Below are 13,502 nucleotides of genomic sequence, written 5' to 3'. Positions count from 1 at the left end.
CAACAACTACTACTACTAGTACTACCATCATTATTACAATTATTATCACTACTGCTATTATTATATCTATTATTATTATTATTATTATTATTATTATTATTATTATTATTATTTATTATTATTATTATTATTATTATCATTATTATTATTATTATTAAACATTATTATTATTATTTTAATCATCGTTTTCCAGCCATGCATAAATTTACTTGACAGGCTATATATCCCCATAAAATAAAACTACTGTCCTTATATTGATAGAGAAACCTACATACAGCTCTGAAGGATACTTTTATTTTCTTTTATAAATTGTTACCTCACATCCCTCTTATCACTTGACACATCAAGTAGGATTTTTATCATAATTACTACTATTGTCTATCACTTATTATCGATGCTATTATCATAATACATAAACAAATTTAGTTTTGTGGTATGTAAGCTAAACTAGATACTAATAATTAACTACTGAATTACCTGCTGTTTATTCCATAAAACTAATGAGCAAATCATTTAAGTCAAGAAACATAACCAGTAAAAAACTTTTAGACTCAGTAAGCGAGCATTCTCAATTACAGTTTATATATTGAGGTCCAGCTTACGTCACCATAGCTCAATGTTTATAAAATAATTGTCAGAGTTACATTCCTAATATAAATAAATCAAACGCACAGTCTCTCTCTCTCTCTCTCTCTCTCTCTCTCTCTCTCAAACACACACACACACACACACACACACAAACACACACAGCGAGCGAGCCAGACAGAGAAAAAAGAGAGACAGAGATAGAGAGAGAGAGAAAGAGAGAGAAAGAGAGAGAAAAAGAGAGAAAAAGAGAGAGAAAGATAGAGAAAGAGAGAGAGAGAGACAGAGAGAGAGAGAGAGAGAGAGAGAGAGAGAGAGAGAGAGAGAGAGAGAGAGAGAGAGAGAGAGAGATTACGTATAATTTTGACATCGAAATAAAACTAGCATTAAAATTATAACAGAATTAAATGCCAAATTCTCACCATCATTACGACCTTAATAAAAATCAAATTCGTGTCCTTTTTCAATAGTGTTGATTGTGTTGAAACGTCAAATGAACTGTCATCTTTTGAAGAAAGATATGTATTCCCAAAATCATCCGATGAAGAGTTGTTCACTTCTTGACATAGATAGTTCCATTTCTGTTTCAAGTGTATTATCACTTCTTGAATGTTACGTCACTCACGTAGAAGATTTGATGATGATCTGCAACAGGAGGAGGAGACAATTGGAATGAATGGTGAGTTTTGTTTAAGGGGCTTGTCGGCACTTGTAACACATTAAGGTCATATGAGCGCCGATAAATAGGAAGTAAATGGGGTAGTCAAAAATTTCTAGAATTACTAGAAAAAAGTAAGACAAAAGGGAATTAGTTCGAGTAGGGAACAGATACACCATGTTTTAATCCAGATCAAAACTTGGTAGTTTAAGTATGCTCAACAAATATTTGGCAAAATTTTCTCCCAAAGAGTTGTGGTCACATTATTGTATAACTAATGATTGCACAAATACGAGATGAAAAGAGAATGACAAAGTCTCTGTCTATGGATTTTGCCTGATTAAAATGTAATATTTTTTTTTGTGCGGCTATTTGGTCTTGTGCTATGACACTAGCCCTCGAAAGTCCTAGCTTCGAGTCCCACTCTGAGTGGTGCATATTTGAGTCCTTGGAAAATGCTCTTTACTCACATGCTCTTACTGTACTCAAGTGTAAAATGAGTATCAGGCCATTAACAGAGTTGTCTGTGAGAATATATAATAACATCGCCAAACAGGCATCATGTTTCATCCTACATTTTAAGTGTTCTCGTTGTTTTCTTGTAAAGCACTTTGAGCACGTTTAGTGGATATTGCTCTATATAACAGCTCAAGTTTGTCAAGCTCAATATGCAGTCCAATCCGGATAATCGCAACACCTTGGGATCAGCGAAAATGTTGCAATTAACCGAAGTTGGGATTCCAGTCCACTATTGCTACATTGTACACATGTATGGTAAATTCCAACCAGTTGTAAAAATTGTTCTTAGTCCGCCACAGACTGAGCTCCATGATTGAATTAAAAACCATATGGCAGCCTGTATGGATTATGTCAAGCAAAAGCAGCTTTGATGCAAGTCTACATCTTATTCAGATTTGATCCACTTTCACTCTTTTGTTCTCAACATCTGTAAGAGTCAAAGAGATTAGCCATGACGAGAGACAGTAAGTTATCACCAAACTCGTTGGATACATTGCACAGTTGTCAATCTCAAAACAAAGGATATCGCTGAGTCTCTCTTTTAAAATGGCATTGTCTTCCTCTTTTAAAGACTATGACCAGCACCCTCAATGCCTATTTAATGGCCACAGATGCAATAACAAACCCAAACTACAAAGCCCCGCCCTCTTTTGTCTAAAATAAAGTTGTGACACACTACTTTAGCATAAAATCCCGCTCACTCTCAATTTTTCAACCTGTCACGATTTCTTCCATGATGAAATTTAATCATGATATTTTGTTACATTGATTGATTTCTTTAATTTACCACTATTTGAGGGCAAAAAAAAATGTTGGGATTAACCAAAGTTTGTTGCAATTAACCAGTGACTTTTATATAGAATTAATTCCGTTGCATGGGAAATGTTGCAATTAACCGAAAGTTTGTTTTTTTTTTGTTTTTTTTTTAAAGGGTTTTACGGCGCTTGCAACACATTTAGGTTATATCAGCGCCAGTAAAAAGGAAGAAAATGGGATAGTAAAAAGTTCTAGAATTACAATTAAAGCACCCAAGAAAAAGTAAGACATAGGGGAACTGGGAACAAATAGGGATCAGATGTAGATTCCAAGAGCATACCACCAAAGCACTTAGTTTGAGATCACCTATAAGTCTCATCCAGACACAAGCACAAAATCCAACAAAGAGGAACACACTCAAATGCTTGCATTATACATTAAAAATAACAAATATAATAACACATAACAGAGAGATGATTTACAAGGAAAAAAAATATCATCTCCCAAAACAATAACTATGCATTTGACTGTTTCCCTCCCAGCTCGGACTCCGGCCAGGGTCGGGACAAAACCGAGCAATCTCACACCAAGACAAAGACAGAAAGCAAGTTGGAAAACAGATATAAGGGGATAGAAGACACGGTAAGTACCTCCCTGCCCACTGTGGAGGTAGGGAACCCCACCCAGTAACCGAAAGTTGAGATTAACCGAGTTTCGATTATCCGGAGTGAACTGTATTTGTTTAGATTAACAAATCAGTAAATATAAACAAATATTTGGCACGGTGCTGTGATCTATTTTTTTACCAAGATGTTTCCTGCTTTTTATTTCTAAAGGTAATCTAAAAATAACTTTTAAATGACGCTGAAACGTGTGAACACCACAACAAAAAGTAACGTCAATTAAACTAGTTTTATTTTGTTTTGCTTTTTTATCCATTTTAGGGCGCTTGCATCAGTATTAGTATTAGGTCATTTAAGCGCCTATATAGGAGATAGTGGAGAGTCAAAAGTCAAAAAATATATCGACTTACAATGAAAATCACCCAAGAAAAAGTAGGGGCTGGTTCAAATAGGGAGAATAGAACTTCTATTAGAAATAGATTCCAAGAGCAAAATATTTTTAAGGATTCTGCCTCTTCTTTTTTTCGGGTTTATTTATAAAATTAAGTTTCAACATCCTTTTATTCATCCTCACTGGAAATTATTCTTAACAAGATATCTGATGAAAATAATAATTTGTCAACGGGACTCAATAACAGGGCCAATATCACCCATTATCATCTTGCCGTCAATACAAAGAGAGAGAGAGAGAGAGAGAGAGAGAGAGAGAGAGAGAGAGATAGAGAGAAAGAGAGAGAGAAAGAGAGAGACAGAGAGAGAAAGAGAGAGAGAGAGAAAGAGAGAGACAGAGAGAGAAAGAGAGAGAGAGAGAGATTGAGAGAGAGAGAGAGAGAGAGAGAGAGAGAGAGAGAGAGAGAGAGAGAGAGAGAGAGAGAGAGAGATTGATTGTTAATTAATTTATGCTTGCAACACTTTGGATTAGGCTACTTCAGCACCGGTAAAAAAATGAAGACGATAGCATAACCAAAATATGGTCAAAATAAATGCAGAAAGGGGGGGGGGGGGGGGGGGGGCAGTTTATTTAATTGCCATATTGTGGAGGGATTTGCTTAACTGAAAAATTAAGGTCATATTAATCTTTTCCTCCGATGCATGTCCACGTCCAAACTTTACACAACCGACATCTTTACAGAGAGGAGAAAGAAAGTGTGGGTGTGTGTGTGTGTGTGTGTGTGTGTGTGAGAGAGAGAGAGAGAGAGAGAGAGAGAGAGAGAGAGGGAAGCAGAGAAAGAGAAGGAAAGAGAGAGAGAGAGAGAGAGAAGAGAGAAAGAGAGAGAGAGAGAGAGAGAAAGAGAGAGAAAAAGAGAGAGAGAGCGAGAGAGAGAGAATGAAAGAGAGAGATAGAGAGAGAGAGAAGGAGAGATAATTAGAAAATAAGAGAGAGAGAGAAGGAAAGACAGAGAGGGAGAAGGAAAGTGAGAAGGGTAGAGAGAGTGAGAGAGAGAGAGTGAGAGAGAGAGGAAGAGAGAGAGATGGATGGAGAGATAAAGAGGGAGGAAGAGAGAGAGAGAGAGAGAGGGAGAGAGAGAGAGAGAGAGAGAGAGAGAGAGTGAGAGAGAGAGAGAGAGAGAGATAGGGGCGAGGGAGGGAAAGAGGGAGGAGTAGAGATGGAACTGAGGTAAAAAATGGAAATCTTACTTGATAACATGAAATCTAATCAATAAATCCAGTCCTTTGACCAAAAGGGATTTGTAAAATGCTGTCTTTAAGATAATGATGCCGTTCCTCAAAGAAATCCATCATGATGCACACCCTATCTGAAGGAAAGACGCTCTCTAGTGTAACAATGTTGTCTCATGGCGTAATAGGTTGATCTGTGTTAAAATGAGACAAAATTGATTTCACCTTATAACTTATATAATCTGATTATAAAAGAGAAACATGTAAACCATCGAAATATATTTTAAAACTTTTCAGAGTCAATGAGTTTTGGGCCTTTTTTTCCTTCTTTTTGCCATACTTGGGGAATGTGCGTAGAGAAAAAATCTATGTCATAATAATCTTTCATTATACCATTTTTGCTTGTTAAAAAGTAAGAATTTCTCATTATAGCCATACATTTTTAGGAAGCTCTTTTTCGTCTTTGAAAAAACTAGGCGTTTAAGAAATATTCATTATTTATTGATTATTTCTAAATCAAATCTGTTAAATCTCTAATTCGGCCAAGACAAACAAAACCAATCGTATGGCTATATGGCCTAGTAAGTGGTATGACACTCAAAATTCGAATTGAAAGGTCCTGGGATCAAATCTCGCACTGAGCGGCACATAGTTGAGTCCTTGGAAGAGGACACATTATCTCACCGCACCGTACTCAGTTGTAAAATGTGTACCTGGCCGTTAACAAATTGTTATCTGTCGTAAAGTGTGATACCCCCTAAGAGGCGCAATGACTCATCGCACGTTTTAAATGTTTCTACTGGCTGAGGTCCCCCTGTAATGCCCCTTGAGCATGTTTAGCGGATATTGTGAAGGAGAAAGAGAAGGAAAGAGAGAGAGAGAGCGAGAGAGAGAGTGAGAGAGAGAGAGTGAGAGAGAGAGAGAGAGAGAAAGAGAGAAGGAGAGTGAGATAATTAGAAGATAAGAGAGAGAGAAGGAGAGAGAAAAAAAGACAGAGAGAGAGAGTGAGAGAGAGAGAGAAAGAGAGAGGAAGAGAGAGAGAGAGAGATGGATTGAGAGATAAAGAGGGAGGAGGGAGAAAGAGAGAGAGAGATAGAGAGAGAGAGAGAGAGAGAGAGAGAGAGAGAGTGATAGAGGCGAGGGAGGGAAAGAGGGAGGAGTAGAGATGGAACTGAGGTAAAAAATGGAAATGTCGCAATGACTCATCGCACGTTTTAAATGTTTCTACTGGCTGAGGTCCCCCTGTAATGCGCCTTGAGCATGTTTAGCGGATATTGTGCTATAAAAAAGCTCGTTCTTTTAAAAAAGCTCAATGAGAAATGGGTGATGTTATTGGAGGAGTACCATAAAAAATATTTTTCGACGAAATTTTTTGAAACAGCACAAGTAGACATTGAGAAGTAAGGGGGGGGGGGGGGGGGGGAAAGAGAGAACAGGGGGAATAAAAGTCTTACCTTAAAAATGAGATTCACACAATTAATACAGTCATTGTAATTACGACTTTAATTGTATTATACTTTTCGACAACATTTCTTGTAGAATCATCCGTTATCGCTTACTTGATGGTGATCGCTGTCTCTCAAAGAAAAGGCACCTCTTTATAAAATAAGGGCATCCTTCTGTTGTAAAAAAACAAAGGGGATTGAATTAAATAGGCAACAGTTCCTGCTATAAACACTCTAGTGGTTATAAATTACAATATATTGTCAACTTGTTTTAAAAGTACACAACAGAGAGATGGTTTACAGTTAAAAAATATCATCTCAACAGAACATATTATAGACATACAACAAATCCACGCATTCAAAGAAAAACCTACTCAATAACACGAAAACACCAATATACAAACTCAAACATATTCAAATATTCATTTGCACCCTGCGTTATCAAAAACTGGAACACTCTTCCATAATAATATGTGAACATGAATCGCAATGAAGATAATATTAAAAGAGTACGGTTATACGTAAGTATAACGATGACATTGTAATACTGATGGCAATTCAAGGTAAATTTAATAATGCTGAAAGTGAATAGGATGAAATGTTTACACCAAATTATCCTCAGATCGTGTCATTCAATCGATTTAAGACAAATGAAAAGTTTTTTTTTTAAAAATTGTTTAAAAGGTTAAAAGATATTTGAAATTAAAGTAGATTCCTTCCTTACATGGTCTGATCAGAATCGGGTATGTATATAATAATATTGGTGAAAAAATCCACACTTATGACATTGGTAATGATGTTTGTTTTTTAGATTTTACGTTGTCACATTCTTCTCAGATCGCGTCAAATCATTAAGTTGAAAAAAAAAACATTTTAAAATGAATCATTCGTAAAGTACTCCCTTTATTTAAATTATTTAACCTAACAAGGTATGGCCAGAATCTAGTGCAGACTGAATAAAAACAAAACAAAGATCTACAAAGGTAACAATGAAGATTGTAATGGTGGAAAAGAGTAAAATGGTAATAAAGCTTGCAATGGTAACGATAAAGACAATGGTTACAATAATAGCAGTGATAAAAATTCTGACATTTTTTGACAGAGATGATTGCAGTAATTTGTTTTTGTTTATAAGGGTTTTACGGCACTCGTGACATATTTAGGTCATTTCAGCGCCAATAAAAAGGAAGGAAATGGGAAAGGAGAAAAATGGGGTAGTAAAACAATCATGATTTACAATTTAACTTACACAAGAAAAAGTGAAAATAGGGGAATGGTTCAAATAGGGGAAAGATGTAGATTCCAAAGAACACTATCAATGTACCTAGTTTGAGATCTCCTAAAAGTCTCATCCACACACAAGCACAGAATCCCACTGAGAGGAACAAACTCAAATGCTAACATTATACTATTCAAAACAGCCAATATCACAATACTTAACAGAGAGATGATTAATGATTTACAAGGAAAAAGAATATTATCTCCCAAAACCTATAACTATAAATTTGACTGTTTCCCTACCTGTGAAGAATTCCGGCCGAGGCCAGGACAAACCCAAGTAGTCGTATTCCAAGACAAAGACAGAAATCAAGGTGGAAAACATATAGGGGGACTAGAAGAAACAGAAAGTGCCTCCCTGCGAAACTTTAGGAGGACAAGAAACCTCACCCAGATGACAGCTATAGAAATTATGTCGATGATGACATTAGTGAAAATAGTGACAATAGCAAACTGTCAATGATGACAGTATGACATGATGACAATGGACGAGGACATAATGATATCTATGAAAATCCTAATGATGAATATCAGTAAATGATGAAAGCAAATTGTGATGATATAGATTATCATATAAGACATTTGATAGGTTAATCTTGACACAAATAATCTCTTTCAGTGCCTAAGGACAATTACTCTCATACAATGATGATTAAGAAGACAACGGTGATAAAGAATAAAAATTATGACAACAAAGGATGACAATAATAAAAGTAATGGTCACAATGAAAACAAGGGAAACCATAATGAATGAGATGAAAATGATGACAGATGACAAAGGAGGAGATAAGGAATGGTGACAATGATGATAATGGTAGTGATGCTGACAATGATAATACCATTCGAAGGGATAGCAAAACTGACGATAACTATAATATGAGGACAAGGATGACAATGCAATGTGGAAAATGATATTGGGAGCAAAAATGTTCATTGTAAGAGTCATTATTTTTTTAAAGGGTTTTACGACGTTTGCAACACATTTAGGTAATATCAGCGCCGCGCAGTAAAAAGGCAGAAAATGGGATAGTACAAAGTTCTAGAATTACAATTAAAGCACACAAGCAAAGGCAAGACAAAGGGGAATTTGTTCAAATAGGAAACGGGTGTAGATTCCAAGAGCACACTATCAAAGCACTTAGTTTGAGATCACCTAAAAGTCTCATTCAGACACAAGCACAGGTCCCCACTAAAAGTAAAAGGAATACACTCAAATGTTTACATATGTAAATAAAACATAATACAGTGCATAACAGAGAGATGATTTACAAGGGAAAAAATATCATCTCCCAAAACTAACTATACATTTGACTGCTTCCCTCCCAGCCAGGGTATCCGATCAGGGTCAGGACAAAACCAAGTAATTTCATTCCAAAACAAAGACAGAAAGCATGTTGGAAAACAGATAGAGGGGAAAAGAAGACACAGTAAGTGCCTCCCTGCCCACACCCAGAATTGTAAGTTAAATCATATCAATGATTGTAATAAAATATAACGAATAAGATTGTAAAATATATCGAAAAAGATTACAAAGATGGCGGCTATGACAAAGATAAATATGGCAATGATACAAACTCACAGTGAAGACAATTCCAACAATTGATCAATTGTTGATGGTGACGATGATGATATTAATGATAACGATGATGATGATGATGATGATGATGATGATGATGATGATGATGATGATGATGATGATGATGATGATGATGATGATGGAAATAAATAGATGTGACAATGGGAATAAAAGCAACTACAATGGTGACAATGATAATGATGTTGATGATGCTGGTGATGATGATGATGATGATGATGATGATGATGATGATGAACATTTTAATTGGAGTAAAGTCATTCATTTGTCTGAATTGGTTGACATGACATGTTCTGACCAGAATCTAGTAATGACTCGAGTAAACACATTCTATAATGGTGAAGATGATACAATGACAACGGTGATAAAGAATAAAATTAATAACAACAAAATATTATCACAATGAAAATAAGGAAAACAATTATTAATAATGATGATGCAGATGTTGATAATGATGGTAATGAATATGGCATTTATTGATGTGGCAAGGGTAATGAAAACAATTGTAACGATGATGATGATGATGATGATGGTAATGATGACGACGACGACGATGGTATTAATGACATACATTGATGTGACAATACTATTAAAATAATTGTAATGAAAATAATATAGGTGATGTTGATGATGATGATGATGATGATGGTAATGATGACGACGACGACGATGGTATTAATGACATACATTGATGATAATAATAATAATAATACACATTTATATAGCGCTCATTCTCGTGTAAAACACAAGCTCTGGGCACTTTACAATATAAATATCAATTTTAAGTGAAAAAATAAAAAAAAAATAAAATAATAACAACAATAACAATTCATAGCCAAATCAAGGATTCATATAGAGTCAAGAAAAACAAATACAGTAAAATGTGTCTTGAGATTCTTTTTAAAAGTAGGTAAAGACTTGCACTCCCTCAGACCACGTGGTAGTTCATTCCAAATCTTGGGGCCGAAACAAGCAAACGATCTATCACCAAATTTTGTTCTTGATCTTTTTTCCGAAATTTTCGTTTGGTCATTACATGATCTTAAAGTGTAATTTTCAAATTTACACATGACCACGTGATCTGTGAGATATGCCGGTGCTATACCAGCCAAACACTTATAAACAAGACACGCTGCTTTGTAATATGTGCGCTTTTCAATGGGCAACCAGTGGAGAGAGGCCAACAAAGGGGTTGCATGATCAAATTTTTTTTTGCCAAAAACTAATCTTGCTGCACTGTTTTGCAGTAGTTGCAATTGTTTAATAGAAGCCTGAGGCAAGTTGACAAGCAGCGAGTTACAATAGTCTAGTTTCGAAAAAATGAGGGAAACAACCAATGTTTTACATGTTCCAATTGCAATATACTGACGGATCGAACTGATTTTCTTCAATTGAAAGTATAAAGATTTACAGAGAGCAGAAATGTGAGCTGACATTTTCATTTCTGAATCAAAATAGACACCCAAATTTTTCACAGTCTTTGAAACTTTGATCTTTTCACCCCCAATCAACACCTCAAGACCATCATTCACCTTCAACTGCCCTCTATTTCCCACAATCATCACTTCTGTTTTTGACTCATTCATTTTCAACTTGTTTGCATCCATCCACTCTTTCACATCCGTCACACATTCTTCCACACGTTTCACAATATTTTCGAGATTTTTAGTTTTATCAGTAGCATAAAGTTGCGTATCATCTGCATAGAGATGATAGCGCAGCCATGACCAGTGATGACATTAGATAATGGAGAAGTATACAAAACAAAAAGAATTGGACCCAAAACAGAGCCTTGAGGAACACCAAAAGACAATGTATGTTGACGAGAAAGTTTATCTAAAATCATAACCTGTTGCTTTCTGCCATCTAAATAAGATTCAAACCACTGCAAGACAGTCCCAGACAAGCCAAAGGTTATATTAAGTCGTTTAATGAGAATACCGTGATCAATAGTATCAAACGCCGCCGAAAGGTCTAACAATGTCAGAAGAGAAACAGAACCTTTATCTAAAACATCAAGCAAATCACTCGCAACACAGCACAGAGCAGTTTCTGTGCTGTGGTAAGAACGATAAGCTGACTGAAATTATTGATGTGACAATACTATTAAAATAATTGTAATGAAAATAATATAGGTGATGTTGATGATGATGATGATGATGATGATGATGATGATGATGATGATGATGATGATGATGATAAAAATGAATTATGATGATTGCGATGATGACATGTTCTGACCAAAATCGAGTAATGACGCGAGTAAAAACATTCTATAATAATGTATATATATATATATATATATATATATTATATATATATATATATATATATATATATATATTTTATATATATATATATATATATATATTTTGCGGCTATGTCGTCTAGTGGTATGACACTCGCTTTCGGATCGGAAGGTCCATGGTTCGAGCCTCGCGCTCGGCGCATAGTTGAGTCCTTGGAATAGGCTATTTACTCACATTCTCTCTCCGTACTCAGGTGTAAAATGAGTGCCTGGTCGTTACCAGCGTTGCCTTTGTCCGAAAAATTGTAATATCGCCTAACAGGCGTCATGTCCCGCCTAAATGTTAAACGTTGCTGTTGACCAGGGACCCCTTGTAAAGCGCTTTGAGCACATTTAGTGGATATTGCGCTATATAAAGCTCAATTTTTATTTGTTTTCAAGACATATATATATATATATATATGTATACGTCTATATATATATATATACACGCACTCCATTGCCGCTTCGCATTACTGACACCTCTGTGATCAATCTTATCACTTCCCCATTCGTTCTAATTTCAATATCACGCACCATGATTTGATAATGCTTGGCTGCGACAGTAAATGAATGTTGTGAGGCCACATAATGCGGTGAATATTCGAACTAAAGAGGTATATTAAGGGTTCAAAGCTAAGACCATACCGTTGAACCTCACTGCCCCCCCCCCCCCCCCCCCCCCCCCCCCCCCCCCCCCCCCCCCCCCCCCCCCCCCCCCCCCCCCCCCCCCCCTCCGACCTTCTCCCCTCTCCATCAAGTTGTTTTTGGCAAACACGGTTTCCTCGAACTTTTTTGCATGTCCCGAGGAGTTTGAGGAAACCGTGCCCGAGTGTATATCTAAGTATTAAGTATTGTGGGGAACAAAATTTGAATTGTAGAGAGACACAGTTACGATTCAATAGATTACAAATGACTCGATTGATTCTATAGATAAGTAAAACCGCTTGCAAATTTGGTAGTAATTTAAATAATATGAGAAAACAGTAATTTTCCTCACCTTCTGATGTAAATAGCCTCTCGAATCTTTCACTGTTTTATCATCTAAAATGTATCTAAGATTTGAATTTGCGTGAAAAATGGCGCTCACCGACAGCCGACATGTGTTAATGTGTAGTTGTGTGTTGTTTGCATGTGCTCGAGGTCATTGGTCACATTGCAGAAGTGGACACGTAATGAAAAGTGTTCAAAGCTCTTGTCATTTTGTTTGGCTTGGCACATGGGTATGTTTACAACTTCATAAATAAAGCCCCAGATTTAGATTTGTAAAATATCCCACGTTGGTCAGCGACAAATCATATTAAAACACATTGAATTGGCACATAGAGGCATACACAATATGCGACTAGTTCCCCAGAAACACACACACACACACACACCACACACACACACACACACACACACACGCACGTTGCCAATAGAAATTATAGCAGACCTAGTAAATGCGGTTTCTGTTATGATCAGATTTTCAATTCAAACGTTTATTTTTAGGCAATTGCCAATAGTAATAATGATAATTATAATGGTGATAATTGTTGAATTGAAATTGTTATGATCAGAAGAAATGAAGTGACGTCACTCAGCTATTTGTTATTTTCTGAGCTCCAGTCGGGTCGGTAATTTTCACTTAAACCACCATTGCTTTGCACATAAAATTAATTGGCTATAACCAACGTGCACATATGCAGATCTGACATCCGAACCCACTTACGAGCCTCGTCTAACATTGTTGTAATGGACAATATTTTGCATCATTTTATGAGATTTCCATTACGACAATGAGCCAATAAGGAATTGTGTCATCAGACCTGCAATTAAGTGCACGTCGGCTATAACCTTTGAATGAATTACAATGGAGAAAAAAAAATGTAGCCAACCCGTTAAAGTTGAAATTGTTGATTTTTTGTCAGTACGTATTTGAATTGGACATTCAAACCGCCTTTTTATTTATTAATCTTAAAGATAGAAGAAAATATGGCAATCTACAGATCTTAGGGTGATGTTTGTGAATCTTTTTAGATTATCCAAATATCTTGAGCGGTTCAAAGGTTAAAGCCATTTGAAGTTTTTGGCATGAGTTTTGTGGTTCAGTGTATAGATAGAATGAAGTTGACGTCAATCGAGCCTTTGTTTTTGT

General features: G+C 36.0%; 1 protein-coding gene and 1 long non-coding RNA gene across 15 annotated transcripts in view; both read right to left on the bottom strand.

Annotated features, from left to right (window-relative positions):
* LOC144978218 (uncharacterized) overlaps window positions 1–12,521 on the bottom strand; it is a 29,125-nt gene extending 16,604 nt beyond the window's left edge. The window contains exons 1-4 of the long non-coding RNA XR_013646487.1: window positions 12,366–12,521; window positions 6,216–6,380; window positions 4,780–4,955; window positions 1,008–1,230 (exon numbers count right to left, since the gene is read on the bottom strand). This is a non-coding gene — a long non-coding RNA (uncharacterized LOC144978218). The remainder of the gene's footprint in view (window positions 1–1,007; window positions 1,231–4,779; window positions 4,956–6,215; window positions 6,381–12,365) is intronic.
* The window catches only part of LOC144978153 (uncharacterized), a 252,283-nt gene that overhangs the window by 149,039 nt on the left and 89,742 nt on the right, over window positions 1–13,502 (bottom strand). The window lies entirely within an intron of this gene.

Source organism: Berghia stephanieae, chromosome 1 (genome assembly GCF_034508935.2).
Source record: "Berghia stephanieae isolate SIO BIC M18660-M18661 chromosome 1, UCSD_Bste_1.3, whole genome shotgun sequence".
In the NCBI taxonomy this organism is placed as follows: Eukaryota; Metazoa; Mollusca; class Gastropoda; order Nudibranchia; family Aeolidiidae; genus Berghia; species Berghia stephanieae.
The sequence above is the reverse complement of the archived record's forward strand: the minus strand, read 5'-3'. Positions and strand labels throughout refer to the sequence as shown.